Here is a 20,297-nt window from a genome sequence, read left to right as displayed (position 1 = left end):
GGCATTAATTGTTCTTTCTGGCAATGAAATATCATCCAGTCTGTGTTTGCCTAACCCTGAACTTCACAGTAACATAGTTTGGAGCTGTGAAGGAACTAACACAGTGATTGCCAAAATTTCTTTTCACACCATGATTGTAAAAGACGTTTTAGGATCTTCCAACACCCCAGCACCCCCATGTTTTCTTTACAGTGTATTTAACACTAGTGATGTGCTACCTCTTTGGTATCATGGGCAGAAATAGGTATTGCCAATTGGCAAGGGACAGTTTGTACCACTCCTTACACTTACAGTGGTCTTCAGTCTGTGTCACAGCTGACTGAGGAAAATTTACTGAGGAATTTGGATTTGGGATCTAGATGACTGATCTGTCTGTTTTGTTCCTTGCAGTAAGGCACTTCAGAGAGCAATAAATACATTTACTGTATGCACCTTTTTCCCTGTTTGTTGGATAAATTCATACAGTAGATACAGATACTACCATATCCTGTTTATTTTGATATTTTCTAGTAAAATATCTAAAATGAACATTATAGAAAAACTCAATCATTTACAAAAAAAAAATAAATAAATAATGGACTGCATGTCCAAATAATTACTTAACAGTATGAATTTGCCCCAAAATCTTATATAAATGAAAATGAAAATTCACTGTTGAACAGAGAGACAGCATTATGTACTTCTCCCAAACCATTGACAAATGCAGATGGGAAAGGGTCAGTGCATTTTTATTCCTAGTTGTTACTTGGACAGATGGCCAGCCGCTGCAGTTGTTGAAACTTTTTTTCCCTAATTTAAATTTAATGAACTGAAAGAGATCCACCAAAATGTTTTTATTTTTTAAATATTTCCTTGGGGAAATAAATTCTATCGCTCTCTTTGCTTCCCTCCCCCAAGCAGAATCTCTGCCTCACTGTGCAGCTGCTGTTTAGAAAAATAACAAATGCAGCTTTTACCTATGTAAAGCTCCTGATTCTAAGAAAAACATTCAGTAGAATATAAAATTTTGGCACCATTTCTATGGTGAAACAATGATTTCCCTACTTGGGAAGATTGCTTTTTTTTTTTATTTTGTTAGTAGCTTAGAACAATTTTTGATGTAGGTGAAATTTGTGAGAAAATATCCTCCAGATCTGTAGATGTGCTTATAGTTTTCTGGATCCACTACTCTTGGATTGCAAACATTTGACTTTTAAAAAATAACATGCTTCTTTAGCCCTTTTAATTTGCATATGGAATGCAGTCTTTCAGCCAAAACAGTTAGCTCAGAAAGTCTATTCCCAGAACTATGCTGACATCACTGGTGATGTAATCACAGATGCTTTTGACAAATAATATTACACTGTCATAAATAAATGAATCTTGTTGGCTGGGAATCAGGAAGAAACAGGGATAAAACAATGTTTATTGGAATGGAAATAATAAACCTGGAAAAGAAAGTACTGTTTCTAGGAGGATGGTACAAACAGTGAAGAAAGAAAAATAAACAACAAAAATAAATGATTGACCCAAAGGAAAAGGCATCATAAATATGCGAATGTGAATACAAACATACTGGACTTGTCTCAGTTAAGCCCCATTTTAAATAAGCTCTAGTAGTAACTATTAAGCACAGTCCTTACCAGTCAGCATTTTTACATACTTACTGATGCTATTTTATCAGCTACAAGTGAAAATCATTTAGCTGGAATTCAGAAAACTCTTCTCTCTGCTTATACAACAATTAGCTTGCTTTCCTTTTTAGTTCCACTTCAATTGAGCGAAACTGTGATCTCTGGCAAGCAGTAGAAAATGTGGTTTCAAAATTCATGTTAGATGGCTTCACAGTAGGTGTGAAGTGCATGAAGCATTTTTATTGTCTAGGTAGACAACTGCAAGAGACCATGTACAGGACTGTTAAAGGAGAGACGTGTGTTGTACCATGTTCTCTGAGTGTATGAAATAAAGCACTAGCATTCTAGATATGACGGCATACTGGCTCTGAAGAAATCTTTTATGCAAAGTAAAACTACTCTACTTCTACTGTCATTAAAAGTAAAGGATGTAAGGCCTCTATCTATTAATTTGCTGAAGATAAAGAAACAACTCTTCTCAGGTCCACAGGCTGAGTTGGGGGATGCTCAAGGGAAAATCCTATTTCCTCAGAATAACTTCATCTATTAAAAAATAGTAATAATAAATAGATGAACAGAATGGAGCAACAGTCAGACAATCTACGAGATATTATTCTGCCCACAAAATATAAATGGGAACATAATATGTCTCTACTATGTTGGTAGAGAAACAGTTAATATGAGCTAGTGAGCTCAGTTTGAGCTCAGTGTGTTGACACAGCTGCAGATTGTGAGAATATAATGCAAGTAACAGAGGCTTCTGGCCACGGTAACTTTGGGGTGGAAGCAGTATTTGTGATGTACCTCTGTACATCGCTGTCAGATGAGTAAGTTACTGAGAGATATTTTCAGAAAGGGCTAGGAATTCATGTTGTGCAGTGTGCACAACTTTTATTTGTCTCGTATTTTTATCCAGAAGTAAGATTTTGTGTGGTAGACATAGCCTTGAGTAGGACAAACAAATATTTGTTGAGACCTCCATGTTTTGATATGAAATTCTGTGGATAACTGTTAATCAAGAAGGTCTCATCACTTGCTACTTGGATGAAAGGCTGAGACATGGAAGAAGTAGACTTTTGCAAGGACTACCAGGGCAGCAGTCAATTTTGCAGTGTTTATAGAATACCTACTCCCGGGGAACAATATTTCTACCTCAAGTGGTGCAAGGGACACTGTGTTACCAGGTTCATGGAAACCAGAAACCATGTGCAGCCCTTCTTACCTTCTTCTAATTGCTGAGAGATGTGGGTTTTTTTGGATGTGTTTTGAAAATTGAAAATTGTCAACAAATTTACAGCCTTGTTCACAGTTTAATAAACAGTGAACTTGTAAGAACTGCACCAATGGGGCTTTGCTTTTTAGTTTATTTGCCATAAACCACAACAGAGATGAAGAAGTAGCTTTTATTTTTGTCTATTAAGAAAGATAATTATATTCACCAAACAATGAACAGAAGTTTGCCAGTTTGTAACCAGGCTTTCACCAGTCTGTGCTGATGTGTCAGCTGTGCTGACTGTGTGCATACAGGTTTTATGATAATACCTTGCTCTCAAAGATTATGGATGGAAACTCTGCTTCTCTGAACATCATGTTACTTTCAGCAGAATAGAAGGCTGAGTAATGCAACTCCTTCTCGTGCCTTCCAACTGCTAAGTAGAACCTGGTGGTAATTATTTCTATTTTGTGAAATTCCTCCATATTAAAAAAGCAATCAAAAGCCCATTTCAAATCATTCATCGTTTGAACATGTAGAAGAAGACCGTAGACCCCATAATATTATGATGACTATAATATTTGCTTGGATATTTGCCTTACTATAAATGAAAAGGGCTGTAAGAAAGATCCCACTGCATTACAAGATGACTACACGTTATAACATTTCCTGGGGTTTAGTTCCCAGATGTCCAAGCCCACGTCTTTCATCATCACCCTTTCATCATCACCATCCCTCTCTTTTAATGTTCCCAAGAAGTAACACTAGCAGAAGAGCAAGAGGGTGTTTGACCTTGACTGTGGATAAGCATATGGACTGTCTTCAGGACTCATCTATCCTCTCTTTTCTTCATAGAGCAAAGTCCCTTAAAATTGTGTGCCAAGTGCCCAGAAGGTTGTTAGGTGATGCAAATCTGCAAAGACAATTGTCAGGGTAGCCTTTGACAACACTGGCCAGTTACAACTCAGTATTTTGGCCATCACTGTCCACCCGAGCATCCTTGAAACCACTTCAGTAGCTGTTGAATATGGAGGAGATCAATGCCTGTTCAGCTCTATGTCTTTTCCTTCTCATTTATCATGACTTTTCCAACAATATTGCTTTGGATAGGGAAATGCAAACATTGTTTATGATTGTAGGTAATCATGTAGACAAAAGTGCAAGAGGCCTGAGTTTTGATGACCGTTGGCAATAAAATGCTCACAGTGTTACATGAATTTTGTTTTCCCCACCCATCATTTCCTTCCTCACTTCCACACTCTCATCATTTGCAGCAGTGCTGTGCATGACATACAATCCTCTCTGTTGCAGGAACTGAGAAACCCATCTTCAGGCTGATGGGGCTAGGCCAGGCAGGCTGCTGCTGCCATTTTCCCTAGGGGTAGCCTCAGGAAAAGTGGTTCAGTCTGAGTTCACTTCTGGTATCTGTTTTGCTTGTTTGTTTGTTTGTTTGTTTTCTTTTATTTTTCCTGCGCAGGGAAATCACCTGTATGCAAGCCTTCCCAGTGCTGAGGCAGATCTAAGTTTTGACTGTGAATATATCAAACTTAGAAACGACAAGTATCTAGCTTTGTCTAACCTATAGCCTGTGAGATTTTATTTTTTCATCAAAAACAACAGTAAAAACATTCATTCACATCAGAAATTAACTGCATATAATTTACAACATATTTTGTTTCCAGCCTTGTTGACTAAGAAAGGAGGCCACAAACACTCTTTTTCTTGTATCTTCTAACCTGCTAAGGTCAGTAAAATGTCTACCGAGCTTGAGAAATAGAAATCAAATCTAATCTAAAACGCAGCTGGCTTCAGAACTAACACCACCTGTCCGGATTTCCTCCTGCCTAAATCTTGATGCTTTCCTACAGTTGTCGGCAATTGCCATTCATGCCATTTATTTTCAACTCTTGATGGAAAATATCAGGCAAAAGGGGAATATGCCACTGGTTTGGAAAATAGCACCACCAAAGCAAGCAGTATATATTTTTCCAGCTCCACCCCAGTGTCTCAAATACTAGCACAATCTTTCCATCACCACACCCTGTCTTGGGCATCAGTAGTTTTGTTCTGGTTCATTCATGTGCTGGCGCTGTGTTCCCTGCTAGAGAGCCTTCCACGGATGTTTACCCAGTCCTCCCCTTCCTCTGTAAATCCAGGATCATCCATTGGTTTAATTCCCTCTTTCTTCAGGCCAGGGAAGGGTTTTGACTGATAGATCAAAAGTATTCCTACTGGTTCTAGGAAACAGTTTACCCACCATTGTTTCAGCAAATCTTATTTTATGGCTTTACCTTCTGTATGCTTATGCCTGGAAACATTTTTATCTCAATTCAGTGCTATCAAGAAAAATATTGAAAACTACTATACACTTGCCAGGGGTTGGGGGCCGGAAAACTATTCTCCGTCCCTATTTCCACCATTACGTCGCACAATTGTTCAAAACAACTGTGTTTTTTTTTTTTTTTTTTTCTATTTCCAGCACCATTGCTAAGTAATATCTATGAGCTGAGGTTAAGACAACGATATGTGTATAAATCATTTCTATGATATTGTGGGGTATGTGAAATGTTAACTTTGGCTTAGAAGCAAGTGGAGGAAAGACTGAAGCCAGTCATGTCACTAACAAAACAAAACAAAAACAAACAAAGAACAAAAAAATTGCATTTACTAAAAAAAGACTATACCTACAACTGCTTTTAGATCTTCTGAAAATGTGTAGAATGTGTTCTCACTGGAGAACAGGAAAAGAAAGCCCAGCATTAACCGTGAGTTGGTTTGATGTTTAACCCACAGGCAATAATTCTGTGACCGAAGAGGCATTATGTATGCACTTTCTCTTGCCATCTTCAGCAAAAAAATGCTTCACCAAGATGTCATCATCAATCTCACAGAAACTGTGGTTTCTGTACACACAAAGCTGGCCTGTATCTATTGCCTATGAATTTTGCCTCTTCTGAGTTCAGTATCTAATGAGAGCAGGAAAGTAAGTCTCCTGTTTTCTTCAAAGAAAATCTGTTGAAGCAACCCTATCGTGATTATCAGACAGATAGGAAAAATAAGTCCTGCAAAAAAATATGACACTGGATTATATGTCCTGTAGGTTTAATATTTTGTCTGTATAGCTTACTCATTTTATTTACCTTTTTTTTTTAAAAAAAAAAATATTATTATGCTTCTTTTTCTTCTCATGTTAATATATTAGTGCTGGTGGCTTAAGACAACACAAACAGCATCTTAGTCAAATCTCAGCCAAAAAATACACCATAGCCACAAAAATAAAATCAAGTTAGAAGCAGCAAAATCCATCTCCAGAGAAAAACAATCATTTAAATGAACAATAAAAAGAAAAACCCAAATCAATTTCCTCTGCAGAAGATAAGGAACTGCAGGAAAAACAAAAAAATACACAGTGTGCCGAAATGCCTTGCTGCCCAAAGGAAATTCAAGCAATCTATAACAGGAGAAAACGATTACAAAGCTACAAGGACAGTCAAAGCAGGAGAATAAAAAAATAGTTTCATGATATGAACATGGGACAAGAAAAATAGATGAAAGAAAATAAATTTTAAGGGATCGTGTTGACATGCAGTAACACTAAAAAAGTCTTAACATGAATGCATTTATATGTTTACCTGTGCATGCACTCACTTTTCTGTCACACATATCCATGCTATAACGAACAGGAACAGAAGTTACAACTGTGTTTGTTGTTGTTTTGTTTTGTTTTGACATAGCAATAGCTGTAAACCAAAAAATTAATATGCATGGTTCCTTGGGAACTCCTTTTGTTTCTGGACTGTTGAATACAAATTGCATTTCACAATAATTAGCCTAACCAGTTAGTGTGTTATACAGAAATCTTTGATTATTTTCCTTTTCACTGACTGTGATGGCTATATCTTCCTGTAGTCTTTTTTCTTTTTTCTTTTTTCAACATATACTGGTAGTCTATTTACTCTTGCTGAAGCTTCGGATGTGAATGTTATGGTGATCTCTTTAACATGTAAGTGAATACATATAAAGAAAGCACAAAAAAAATCACAGCTCCCAAATCACAGCTAAGTGCAATTAAAAACACTGCATAGAATTTCTGCGAGAATGCACTGCAAAACAGATGCTGAACACTTAAGAGAGCTAGGGGACATATCTTGACTTCTAGTGTGGTGCAAGGAAAATCAGAAATTTCCCAGTATAAATTAATACATTTGTACAGTAAAGCCAATATACCCGATTACAGATCACTACTCATTTTTTAAACTTAAAAGGGAGAAAGAATAAGGTCAAAGTATCCTGATCACAGGCTACTAAAATAGTCCTTTAACTTTTGTGAACTAACAATAATAGCAGTGAAAGGTCTGAGACACCTTAGGTATTTCAGGTAGAAACATCTCCCCTACTTTCAATAGTATGCCTAAGGATCAGCAGTTGTAGACACATCAACAGTAGTCATCAGCTAGTCATCAGAGCAGAGTGTTCAGCTTTGGGGCCCCCAACATAAGAAGGACATGGACCTGTTGAAGCAAGTCCAGAGGACGACCATGAAGATGATCAGAGGGCTGGAGCACCTCTCCTATGAAGTGAGGCTGAGGGAGTTGGGGTTGTTCAGCCTAGAGGCGCCTTATAGCAGCCTTCCAGTACCTAAAGGGGGTCTACAGGAAAGCTGGAGAAGGAAGCTTTTTATCATGGAGTGCAGTGATAGGACAAGAAGTAATGGCTTTAAAAAAGGGGTAGATTTAGATCAGATATTCAGAAGAAATTCTTTAGTATGAGGGTGCTGGGGCACTGGAGCAGATTGCCCAGAGAAGTTGTCGATGCCCCATCCCTGGAAGTGTTCAAGGCCAGGTTGGATGGGGCTTTGAGCAACCCGGTCTAGTGGAAGGTGTCCCTGCCCATAGCAGGGAGGGTGGAACTAGATGATGTTTAAGGTCCCTTCTGACCCAAATCATTCTATGATTCTATGAAATGGCATTGATCCTAAAGAAAAAAAAAGATTGCAATTGTATTGGCATATAGAGTAAGACCATCATTTACATAATCTTATAAATACATGATAATGTAAATGATACAAATACTTCACACGATCATTATCACTCATAAATGTTTTCTATTGTATTCAGATTTCTAAAAATCTCATAGTTCTAGAAAGACATGGGATCAAGTATACCGCCTCAATTATTATTATCATGATTCTAACTCAAGGCACTGTAGAAAGAAAGTACAAGTACAAGACTGTCAGTTGGTCCTACAAGTGATGGGTATTAGAAAACAGTGAAGTATCCACAGAACTTGTTCCATGCTGAAGACCCACATATGTACTAGCCTATCTTTATTCCATTATATACCATTAGCTGTATATATTATGCATATATATTATTTTAAGCAAGTGAGAAGAGAGCTATAAACAAATTCAACACAAGAAGTCTTACTGGTTGCTCAATCAGCAGGGTTTTGCAAAGGTCTAGAAGAGTTAACTGAGTTACTTGTAAAATGTTAAAAAACAAATGTAGCGATTCACCCATTCTGATTGCATTTTGTAAATACCAACTAAGGTCTGATAGCAATGTAATTATTATTATCTTAAATTTTAGGAAAAATACATCATTAATACTTCTCAGCTGTCTAATCAGTCTCAGTACATGTGCAAGTTTCTGTATCAGGAAGCCAGTATTTGCATGTAATATTTTAATTTTCATAATGTTATATTATTTAAAACCTCTTAAAGTATTATGTATTGCTGATATGGTTTTATTGATGTTTGATTCAATTGGATAATTTTTATTTTACACAATTTATGTGCAAGAGTATATTAAAATAACGTAAAACTCAAACAGCCAAAAATTAGCTTATGGTAAAGCTATACTTGTCAGTGAAACCTCTTCTATACTCCCCTGTGCACCTGAATTGTATTGTTTTGTGATTATATGATTGGATTCTCCCCACATTACCATTTTTTTCTGAGGATGAATTGAAAATATTCATCAGGGCTCTGAGGGCACTTCCAGCCCTGTCCTGTGCTACCTCTCCCCCCAGGACTCCCAACCCTGCCCAAGTCTCCCATTTCATGCCAAAAGGCTGTGAGCCTGTGCCCCAGCAAAGCTTCAGCAGGGCCTGTCTCTAGCTCTCCACAGCCCTGTCCTGCCCAGCCCTGGGCCCTGCAAAATCAGGCCCAGCCTCAGGCCCACCTCCCAGCCTAACCTGTCCCTGGCCCCAGGGAGGTGCCTAGGCCTGGGGCTGCCCCACTGTCCCCCAGAGCTGCCCTGATCCTGGTTGGGGCGGAGGGATGGGCCCTGGCAACTGCTCTCAAAGCTTTCCCTAAGTCATACCTGTTTTGCCCATGACAATAATTAGTAAGTGATCTTACCTTTACCTTGACACTTGAGCTTTTTCATTTTATTTTCCCTGTCTTGTTTCCAGAGGGGAAGTTAGAGAGCGGTTGCCAGGCCCTGGCCCTGCTGCCCAGGGGACCTCTGCAGCTCCTAGCCCAAGGCCTGTAGGGAGCTGTAGGACCATGCAGCACCTTGACAATACTTAGCGAAGGAATCTTGCTTCCTTTGTGGCAGAAGCTGCTATCATACAATAAATATATTGTGCTGCAATATATATAATGCCTCAGGATTAAGGAAATGGAATGTAATACTATATAATTCTTTATTATTGTTTTACTATGCAACTGAATTCCGTTGAGGTGTTGGAGAACAGAACAGAAAGCTTCTCTCGAGGAGGTATATTCAAATTATTTTTTATTGTAAAGTTATATTTAGAGGGAGAACAGAGAGCTAGCTCCATAAAGCAGCATAGACCTTTGTTTCTAGACTGTAAATGCATGGAGGGTTGCTACTGTGTGCCAACAGGTGACTGTCTATATGGATCCGCTGTTGGAACAGGCTTTGTGTGTTTTTAAAGCATGCCAGCTAGAAATCTCCTAAAGAAGCCCTTTAGGGTGACTTCTCTCTCCGTTCCCTGTAGGCAGTCTGCATGCAGCCTTGTGCGTTGGGGACAGGCACGAGGAGCCTACTGGCTGCCATCAGTGCTCAGGCATGTTTTATTAACTTGTAGAGATGTAGCTTTGGGCCTTCTGTGATATGGGTAACAATTGTGTAAGAAAAGTCAGTGTGGATAGTTTCCTAAGATAGCCATTAGTCAATGCTAGACAGGGGTGTGTGATTTAAGTTTCTGTTAAGCATTTTGTGAAGTCCAGGTTTGTCTCTATTTGAAATTCAAAAAACATCACCTGTGTGTGTGGTGTTAGATGTCTAAACCAGTTTGCCTTTTCTCCCTCACATCTTTAGAGTCAGAGGTGCTCTCTTTCAGCCCTATGATTTAAAGCATAAACAGAAGATAGAAAACTTAGGTTCAAATTCTTTCTCTTCTCAGTGTAGGGCACAAAGTTCATCTTCATAAAACTTTTGATCAGTTAGTCCTGCACAAATGGGAAAAAAACAAAATCAAATATGAAATTACTTAAACATGCAAATAAATAGCATAATGGGGAAGGTTCGAGTAGGCTTTTATAAAGGGAAGCCAGACCTCAGAAATCTTTTAGAATCACTGAAGACATCATCGAGTGTACAGGTAAAGGAAACTCAACAGATGTGGTGTACTTAAATTCCTAAAGCTTTTGATGTTCTCATCCTAAAAAGATAACATTTTTTTCCCAAGGTAAGAAAGTCCTCTTGTGCAGTGATACATGGTTAACAGATAGAAAATAAATGGTAGGAATAAATTATTAGTTCTCACAATGGATATTGTTATCTGCTGAGATACCTGTTCAGTATAAATGACCTGGGAAAGGTAATGAATGGTGATGTGACAAGGCCGGCTGATCGTTTTTAGTGCTCTGAATAACTTTGTATCATAATTGATGGTAAAATGATGTGAAAGTCTTTCACAGAGCTGAGTGACTGAACGATAAAATGACAGATCAAATTCAATGTCAATAAATGCTAACTAATGCACATGAGAAACAACAGCCCTAACTAAAAATACACAGTGATGAACTCTGATTTGGTTATTACTGCTTAGGTAACAGATTTTGTTTGCATTATGAATATCTCCATCAAAATATTATCTCAATGTTCAGCAGCATTCAAAACAGAAAATAGAATGCTTGAAGCTTTAAGAAATGTTTAGAGGACAAAACAATATGGCCATTCTACAAAACTGTGTGTAGCTATATCTTAAATACTGCATGAAATTCTGGTTCTACCTGAATTGAGTCACAATATTGTAATACTAGATAACAACAGCGGGAAAAACTTTCTCTTTTGGAAAAAAAAAAATTAGTCCCCAAACTCATGGAATAATAATTGGATGGCATTACATTAAATTATTTGTCACGGTTTTGGCTGGGACAGAGTTAATTTTCTTTGTAGAGTCTCACACAATGCTGTTTTGGATTTTTGATGAAAATAGTTGTGATAACATACTGATGTTTTTAATATTGCAGAGCAGTGCTTGCACAGAGCCAAGGACTTTTCTGCTTCTTGTGCTGCCCTGAAAGTGAGGAGGCCAGGGTTGCACCAGAAGATGGGAGGGGACACAGCCAAGACAGCTGACCAGAGTGACCAAAGGGATGTCCCATACCACGTGGCATCATGATCAGCAATAACATCTGGGGGAAAGCAGGAGGAAAGGGGGACATTCGGAGTGATGGCATTTGTCTTCCAAAGAAGACGTTATACATGATGAGCCCTGCTTTCCTGGAAGTGGCTGAACATCTGCCTGCTGATGGGAGGTAGTGAATGAATTCCTTGTTTCACTTTTGCTTTACCTAGTAAACTGTCTTTATCTCAACGCATGAGTTCTTGTACTTTTACCTCTGATTCTCTCCCTACCACCACCTGGGGAGAGCGACCAAGCAGCTGGGTGGTACTTAGCTGCCTGCCAGGGCTAAACCACAACATTATTGAGTAGATATTTTAAAAACATAGGAGGAAATCATTTTGTCACAAGAATAAAAGAAGCCTGAAAAATTCAGTGCCATGGGATACTGTTGATGTGTAACACATACATAGAATTAAAAACTGATCAAATAATTTAATGGAATAGAAGTCTACCAAAGCCAACTAAACATAAAAATACTGGTATAATTTCACCTCAGAAATTCCCTAAGTGTGAAAGAAATGACTACTGAAACAATGTGACTTTTATACTAAAATCTAATTGTTGTTTTTTGTACTGAAGTGTAGGTTTTTATAAATAAATGTTTAATCAATAGTATATAATAGTTATAAATAATTTATGCTTGTATTTCTATAATAGTTTGTAGGTTTATGGGTTTTGTTCTTTAGTACTAAACACTAATTTTAGGAAGCAGAAAATTACTTTCCCATGTCTCTGATGTTATGGAGTCATCTTTGTGTTACAGAGCCAAGTCTTCACTCTTTCTTGCCTTCTTAGTCAGGTGTCTTATAGAAAACTTCACCCTTAATTATAGTATTTTCTAAGAAATTGCAAATGCGCATCAGGTCTGGCAAGACAGATCTCTGACAAGCCAGACAGAGTGTTCCAACTAGTGGGATGTTCTGTGAGGATTCTTAACCACTTGTCTTGATGCTAGCTCACTTTCTGTGAGAGCTCCAAATATTTATTAACACAATAACTCTGCAATGTGGGGAGATGTGCTTTCACACAGGTTTTGTAATTTCACAGGGTATGTAATTTCATTTTTCATATAATATTTTTCATAATTTTTCAAATATTTTTCATATAATATTTTTCAAAATTTTCATATACCCTTTCACACAGGGTATGGAATTTCAAAATACACTAAAGCACATAGGTGTTTTAGTATGAAATTAAACAAAGTCTGCGAAATTTTTAAAGCAAACTACTCAAATCCTACACAGGGATAAAACTTGCATGGGTTCTTCCACTGCTAACATGCTTCCATCCTGACTTCCATCCTGAGGGACATGATCCCCACCTCCCACATTCCTCTGTGGCTTAACCCTGCCATTTTCAATCTGGCTGTAGGATCCAACCTCACCTTCCTCCAGCAATAAAGGTACACGTGGAAGTTTTAAAGTAGTATGCCTATGTTAATGGAGAGAGGCGGTGTCATAGCCTATTTATAGGAGCTGAGAGGCTGTTCTGAAAAGCCTATATGCAGATAGGGAAAAGAAGTTGCAGCCGTTATCCAAAATAGATATATAATTGTGAAGATAAACCACAAGAATTCATCCCCAAATGACTACTGAAGTCATATGGTATAAAAAAGAAGTAGCACAAGAAAGCAATATTCTGCAAGATAGCTTGACGTAAATATCTTAGTATTATTTTATATGAACTAATAAATTCTGAACCATCACTAGACACCATTTTGCCTAAAACAATTATAATACAAATATGTTTCCCTATTCTGATATTTTTTTTGTCTGTGCTCAGACAGATCTTCCTTAGTAATTTACCTCTCTTTCTATGCATTTCTATTCCACTAGTTCCATCAGTAGGTTTAGTTTCCAGATTAAAAAAAAAAATCAGAGGGTCATGACAAGAACAAATACTAAGACAAATTTTCTCTCTGAATCGTTACACAAAGACTCACCAATAAAGATTCCCATATCTATTATACTATCTATAATCATCAGGCTGTCACAGATCATTTTATATTAAGGACTGTTTTAGCATGTGTCTGTTGTAAACTAGTTGTGGGCTTTAAAACCGGAGTGAAATCAGTGTTCTTTATAGCCTTGTTATTAGGATTCAAAGTTTCTGCAACAATGAAAAATGCTTTAGAAAAATAATTAAATTTAATAATCAGACTATTAACCAAGGATATTTGCTGCACATTACACAGAGACAAATTAAAAAGATTACAATAGTTTCCAGAAAACATCTGTTAAACAATGTCAAATTGATGATAAAGAAAATTGAGTTCCCTTTGCAGTTAAGTTTAATCCAGCTGCACGCAGCTATAAAAGAGCTATCAAAGACAAATTTCCATTTGTTCTTAATTCAGAAATGTTATCAGTAGGAATCCTTAACAGCCTAGTCCTAACTTTCTGCCAAGTTTTTCTTTTTCTAAATTGATGGAAACATGGATATATGAGTTGATTTCAGCCTTCCTTCTAGAGGATAGAGATACATTTTTATTCTCTACGACTGGAAAGAAACGATATGTATCCAGGCTTCATTTTCATTTGATTTCAAGTAAAGAAAAACAGTAATGTTTTTTAAAAAATAGCAAATTGTGACAAAAAACATAGATGGTTTGTTTAACCCATCATTTGAAAACATTGGTTGTTCAAAAGGTAAGTATAAAATTACATACAGATGAGTTGCTACTTGTTTTTCAATCTGATCCAGTTTCATATGAAGTCCATTTTAGAATTTCAGTTGATGTCACTGTTTTCATCTCTTAGAATATAGTCCAGATGAGATAATTTTTAATTTTGTTCAAGTGCTTTAATTCCTGAAAAGAACTGATATGCCCGTGTCAGTAAATAGTGCAGACCAGTGAGAAGAAACTTTCACTATAGAGTGAAGGTTGGTACTAAGACCCATGTCCATGGTATATGTGTTTCATAAGGTTCTGCTTTCAACCAATTCTAGCCTGGTCATGTGGACCAAGTGCCCATTAGCAGTTACAGTGGCTTTTTATTTATTTATTTATTATTCAGTTTTGTGCAAAAGAAATACATTTGGTAGCCTCTAAGACCTGCCTGCAATGTGAACCAAAATGAAGTAAAAGGGAATGACCAGGAGACTGAACACAGAAGCACGTTCCTTATCTAAGCTAAAATGCCAATAGAAAAGGAACCCAATATGACTAGTTTATGATAAATAACATGCTATTAGCTCATGCTGATTCACACCTTCTCCTACAAACATATGCATCAGTTTCGAAGGTGGTACCAGGAGCGTAAAATGAACATCAGCTTTTCCAAGGACACTTCCTAATTGTTCATTATGAAGACTTTTTCATTGTCTTATATTTCCTTTTCTTCATTGACTTATTGTGAGATTTCTTTTCTTGATTTCTTTGTTTTATCTGGAGAACCTGCTCCTGATTTAAATACCTATTTAACCTATTCCATTGTGTAGCAGAAAACTACCTAAAATTCCAGCAGTTTCATGTGATACAATTGGATTTGATTTAATTTGTTCTTTGAAGGAAGTATTTTGGGGTAGCAAGCTTCTACTTTTACTTACCAGTGGCCAGGATAAGTAAATTGTAATTAACTTTTGAAGACCTAGTTTACATGTCTTTATTATATATCATTGCCTCTTTTTTATCTTAAAATAATTTTATTTTTTCCATTCTCCTCCCATTTTTCACTCTCAAAATTATTGTTGATAAATATAACAATAATAAAAAATAAAACTGTAGAAACTGAAATAAATAAGAATTAAGATAATGAAGTAATCAGACATTGTAGAGCCACAGGGTTATAAGACAGCCCAGGATGGAAGGGACCTCAGGAGGTCTCCCAAAGTTGGGTCAGCTGTGTGGTATGGCCAGGCTGCTCAGGGCTTTATCAAGTCAGCTCTTGAAAACCTCCAAGGACAGAGATTTCATCACTTCTCTTGGAAATGTGTTTCACTGCTTGACTGTCTTCACAGTGAAAAAAGTTTCTCCTTATATCCATTTTGGACATCTCTTGTTTCAACTGGCTCTGTCTTGACGACTTGTAGGTAGTGGTAGGCTGCCTACTACATGACTACCAAAGCTGTCTCTTTTCCAAATTGAATAAGCCAACTCCCTCAGCTTCTCATAAGGCAAGTGCTCCAGCAACTTGGCCATATTGTTATCCCTCTGCTGAACAAATACAAGATATCTGATGCCTTTCCTATATTGGAGGGGCACCAAAGTTGGATGTAGTATTTTAGATTGGTCTAGCAAATACCAAGGAAAGGAGAATAATCATTGTCATGCCTGTCTCCCTCTTCTAGGAGCTCAGTTGACTGAGTCCAAGATTGACTGAGTAGAGCTGCTAAGGGCTGTCGCGGAGAAGGAAGTAAGGATCTGCCTCTCCTTCCCTGGGAAATTGCTTTCCAGGTGAGAGTCTCATGCTTGGTGCCCACCTGAGCAATACTTCATCTGCACAGCAGCCAGATCTGCTCCCAGGCATGTACCACCTTGGTTCTGCCAGTGATCCTAAACCACTGACTTGCCTTTTGGATTGACCCTGGACCAGCCTCATCATGATGGATTTGCTGTGTGATCACAGACCTCAGGCTGATCACTGCCTTCAGACCTCATCCTGATCCTGACTTACTGATTCAACTCTCAGACTCCGTGACAGTGAGGTTAGTACCCTTGCCCACTTCTCTGCTGCCCTCATCTCACAGGTTGCCTCCCCTCATGGAGCAATCCTCCACCACCATTCCCTGCCAATCGCTTCTGTTGACCTCAAGTGCCAGAGTACACTCTGCGGTCATGTTCAGCTTGATGCCTACCAAGATTCCCAGGGCCGCTTTTAGCAGAGGAACTCCTCAGTGAGTCCCCAGCCTGCAGTGTCGCAAAGGGATCTTCCTTCCCATTTGCAGGATTTTTAATGCATATGCTTTAGATGTATTAGTTTCATATGATATCAACGTAAACTATTTGCATTATAACTTAAGAGAATAAACATGTATAATCTAAATCTTAAAACCTAATATTCTGCTAACAAGTAGTTCTTTAAAAAAAAAAAAAGTGTTCATGCAAATAAATACCCTAAGACAAAAGCTATACTCACATATCACACAAGAAAGTGTGCTTGAATGGAATTAATTTCCATCATACACATTGTCACATGGAAAATAAACGAATCAAAATGGAAAGAGCAGCTGTGGCTCAAAATTATCAATGAGCACCAAAAAAATTACTGAAAATAGTAATTAAGAGAGAAAGTCCATTGGCAGAACTGACAAAGCTTCTTCCAGTGCTAATATGATTATCAAATGCAAGGTCAGTCACCACAAACAAGATTAACGTGGCTACAAATTTTTTACAACTTTTCTTTTTTTCCCTTTTCTGTCTTTATTAAATGAACATAGCCTAAAATTTTCAGCCAACAACACTAAAATATATGTTGTTTATAAAGAGAATGCTATGACAGGGTTCTTATGAATGTTACAGGATTGATAGGTTATAGATCAGCATAAGACTTAAGTTTAGCAAGCATCACAGCTTCAATGAGGTAGGGGTATTCATATGCTTTGTGTTAACCCTCCTTTTTTTTTTTTTTTGGTACTTAGCAGAGTCAGGGTCTTAATGAAATATACCACTTAGTTTTATATAGAGGTAATATAATATATAGAGGCGTGATAAATATAATGTGTGTCTTCTTAAATACATTGTACAACATAGAGATTCATTCCTATACACTTCATGGAAAGAGTTTCCTTCCTTGGCCTTGTGACCACTGAACAGCATAGAGTATCTCCCTTACCTTTTATTGGCATGAAAATAAGGTTTGTGTGAATATAAGTAATAGTTTTAAAATAAGAATATTGTTTTTCTTAGTACTTCACATACACTTTACTCACAGGTACTAGGAACATAAGGACAGCTTCAAATTAAGGCATGGACACATGGGATTAGTTGAACAGATGGGGAGGGAGCAGACTTAACTTAAATACATTTGGTCTTAAATGCTGACCATAAGAATTATGCACTTCACAGGTGGGATACAAAGAATTATATGTTGAATAGAAAGCTGCAAGCTTCCCAGCAGGAAATGCTAAGGAAATGCTATGAAAATCATATCTGATGAATGAATATCTGAGCTGAGAATAATGTTTCTGAGAGGATGCCTCTGTCAACAGAGCAATCAAAACCGGTCAGTCCCCACTATGTACTGGTGCAGGCAATTACTCCTCCCCATGTTTACCTCCCTCTAGGGTGCCCATCTTTCTAACTGTACTGCACAGAGCAGATAAGCAGTTAAGCGAATTTCATGCCTGGTCCCCCTTTTTTTTTAATCTTTTTGTTATCCTTGTAGGTATATTCTCCTCACTGTCAAGGACATCAAAATAAGAAACTTAAATTACCTTTTATTGAAGCAAATCATGATAATAAATCAATTTTAAATGGTTATTTAATATTCAGATCGGCAAAACCTGAACTAGGAATGAATGGTATGACTAACCTTCCTGTTTATCAGGTCTGTTTCTGAACTCTATTTCCTAAAATACACCTACCCATCAGTCATCTCATCAATGACTCATATTAAATTTTCAAAATACTTTAGAGGATTTAATGGCATTTTTCATCTGCCTGATACAATAAATTGGAGTCTTCACCACCTGGAGCTAAGAATTAGGCTAGCTCCACCAGTTGAGCTATGGCAGGATTGGCCCTTATACTCATAAAACAAAAACAATACCAAAGTGAAATTTTAATATACAGAAATTAAGCCTTTCAAAGGTACTTCTTATTTTTGTTCCTATCCACTGTCCAGTATGGAAATGTAAGTGAAGTTGAAGTCAAGTTGAAGTCTTCTGGCTCTAAAAAAATACACAAGTTTTGTTCCATAATTTAATGAACTCTAAATAACTGATGAGGACAGAAATCTCTCACAAAAGCTGTCGTGTAATCTCCACGTACCTGTTTTCAATGTCACAAATATCAAAGCAGATGGGATTATTTGGTCACTAGATGTCAGGAGTATGTGGAATTAATTAAACAAAACAGTGACAAATTAGAACTTCCTATGATAAAAAGACAGAAACTACTAATATAGTGAGATTTTCCTTAAGTAACCTATTTAGAAAATTATATAGCCCTCATCATAATAATTAAGTAGTTCACCAGTGAACACTAACATCAACAACCTCATAAATAAGTGAAAACTCAGGTTATCACCATTATTATTTTAATTATTTTATTTTCATCCTAGCATGACATTGTTATATTCACTAATATGTAGTTCCTCACAAGAAAGGTTTGCCAGCCCTAGAAATTCTTCATGCAATAGCTGCTGAATAAAGAAGCTGTTTTCCATTTTTTTAATGGCAATAGAAAATCGTGGGTTTGTTTTGTTTTGTTTTGTTTGTTTTTAATTATTCTACAGGAGGGACACTTAAAAAAACAACTATCTGTCCTTTTTATCATATACAAGGTATAGAAGTGGAATATTCTGTATTTCATTGCCTTAGTGCTATAAAAACAAGCAGCTTTTCTGCATCTAAAAAGGTCTTTGTTGTTCCTTTTCTTCTCTTTACACTGAAACTTGTATAGATTTATATGTCATTATACACTGGCACATTTTATTAGCACTCCCAGTTCTTCCTGTAGGACATGTTTGTGTAATATACTCCATCTTGGATCTGCCTGCATTAATTCAGGGGCTGGATCAAGATAAATTATCTTGCCGAATTTCCAAATAGACAAAACTCCATATTTTTCATATCAGTAAGGTGAGGCACAAATGCTACATATGATTGTAGCTGTGTATGTTTTGTGATGGCTGCATGAGCACGATGCAAGATACCTTCACTAAGAGACTGTTGTGGCAGGCAGCTAAGTACCACGCAGCCACTCACTCTCTCTCCTTAGGTGGGATGAGGGAGAAAGTCGGAAAGGTTGAAGTGTGAAAACTCACTGGTTGAAATTAAGGTTCACTAGGTTTTCGACTTCAGCCAGTCTGAATAAGTATAATCATAAAAAGCAATTCCATATAATACAGTTTAATTAAACAGACACATTTCATGGACATCTTTTTCTCTGATGTCACCACTTCTCTGTTGGCTTGTCATGCTTTGAAGCCATGGGTCAAATAGACCCTTGCAGACCCTATGCAGATTGCATAGTATGCCTAACAAAATGATAATGCCATGGCCTAGAGTAACATTAAATATTCTTTTATAGATGTGAGGAGAATAACAGAAGTATGTGATATATCCCAAGGAAATATTATTAACCTGTCCAGTTTATTTTTATATTTAGATTTTGAAAAACACAATATTTGAAAAGATTAAAAAAAATATGAATATTTAAAAAAATAAACAGGAACATTTTTGTGACACTGGGATGTGAAAATACTAGAAAAAAATAGGTTTATCTATGTAATGTGCTTTATGAAAAAGCAGAAGCAGATTCTGTTCTCATTTAAGCAGGAAGGGATTGCTTTTTGCCTTCAGTGGCTCTTGCATTAGAACAGTGTGACCTCATTAGACCTCATTTCTTTTTTCCTCTGGTCTAAAGCTGATAAAACCTGGCTACTACTGAATTTAACTGAAACAATAAACTGTTTAAAATAACAGGACGAAACATGCCCATAGAAGTTAATGCTGTCAGTAGCAAGAATCTAGCTGTTTGGAGCAGCTTTCCAATATAAAAAAGAGACTACAATGCAGTGAAAAGGAAAAATAACATGGAGAGAGGTCGTGAATTCAGATATAAGAAGAAAGGGATAAACAATGATAGAGAAAGGCAAAATTTAAATATATATATATATAATAATCCTTTCTTGTGTCCCTCTTTGTCTTCAAAAACAGTTTTCATAATATAAACCTGCTGGAGCAAAAGTAGTATTAATAAA

At 37.0% G+C, this 20,297-nt stretch overlaps 2 long non-coding RNA genes across 2 annotated transcripts in view; one reads left to right on the top strand and one right to left on the bottom strand.

Annotated features, from left to right (window-relative positions):
- The window catches only part of LOC121071523, a 66,103-nt gene extending 56,561 nt beyond the window's left edge, over positions 1 to 9,542 (bottom strand). Inside the window, exon 1 of the long non-coding RNA XR_005820667.1 lies at positions 9,188 to 9,542. This is a non-coding gene — a long non-coding RNA (uncharacterized LOC121071523). The remainder of the gene's footprint in view (positions 1 to 9,187) is intronic.
- A 1,979-nt stretch (positions 9,543 to 11,521) lies between these two features.
- The window catches only part of LOC121071497, a 39,215-nt gene continuing 30,439 nt past the window's right edge, over positions 11,522 to 20,297 (top strand). Inside the window, exons 1-2 of the long non-coding RNA XR_005820633.1 lie at positions 11,522 to 11,560; positions 15,721 to 16,077. This is a non-coding gene — a long non-coding RNA (uncharacterized LOC121071497). The remainder of the gene's footprint in view (positions 11,561 to 15,720; positions 16,078 to 20,297) is intronic.

The sequence above is a fragment of the Cygnus olor genome, chromosome 5 (genome assembly GCF_009769625.2).
Source record: "Cygnus olor isolate bCygOlo1 chromosome 5, bCygOlo1.pri.v2, whole genome shotgun sequence".
NCBI classification, from domain to species: Eukaryota; Metazoa; Chordata; class Aves; order Anseriformes; family Anatidae; genus Cygnus; species Cygnus olor.
This window is presented reverse-complemented; position numbering and strand designations above follow the sequence as displayed.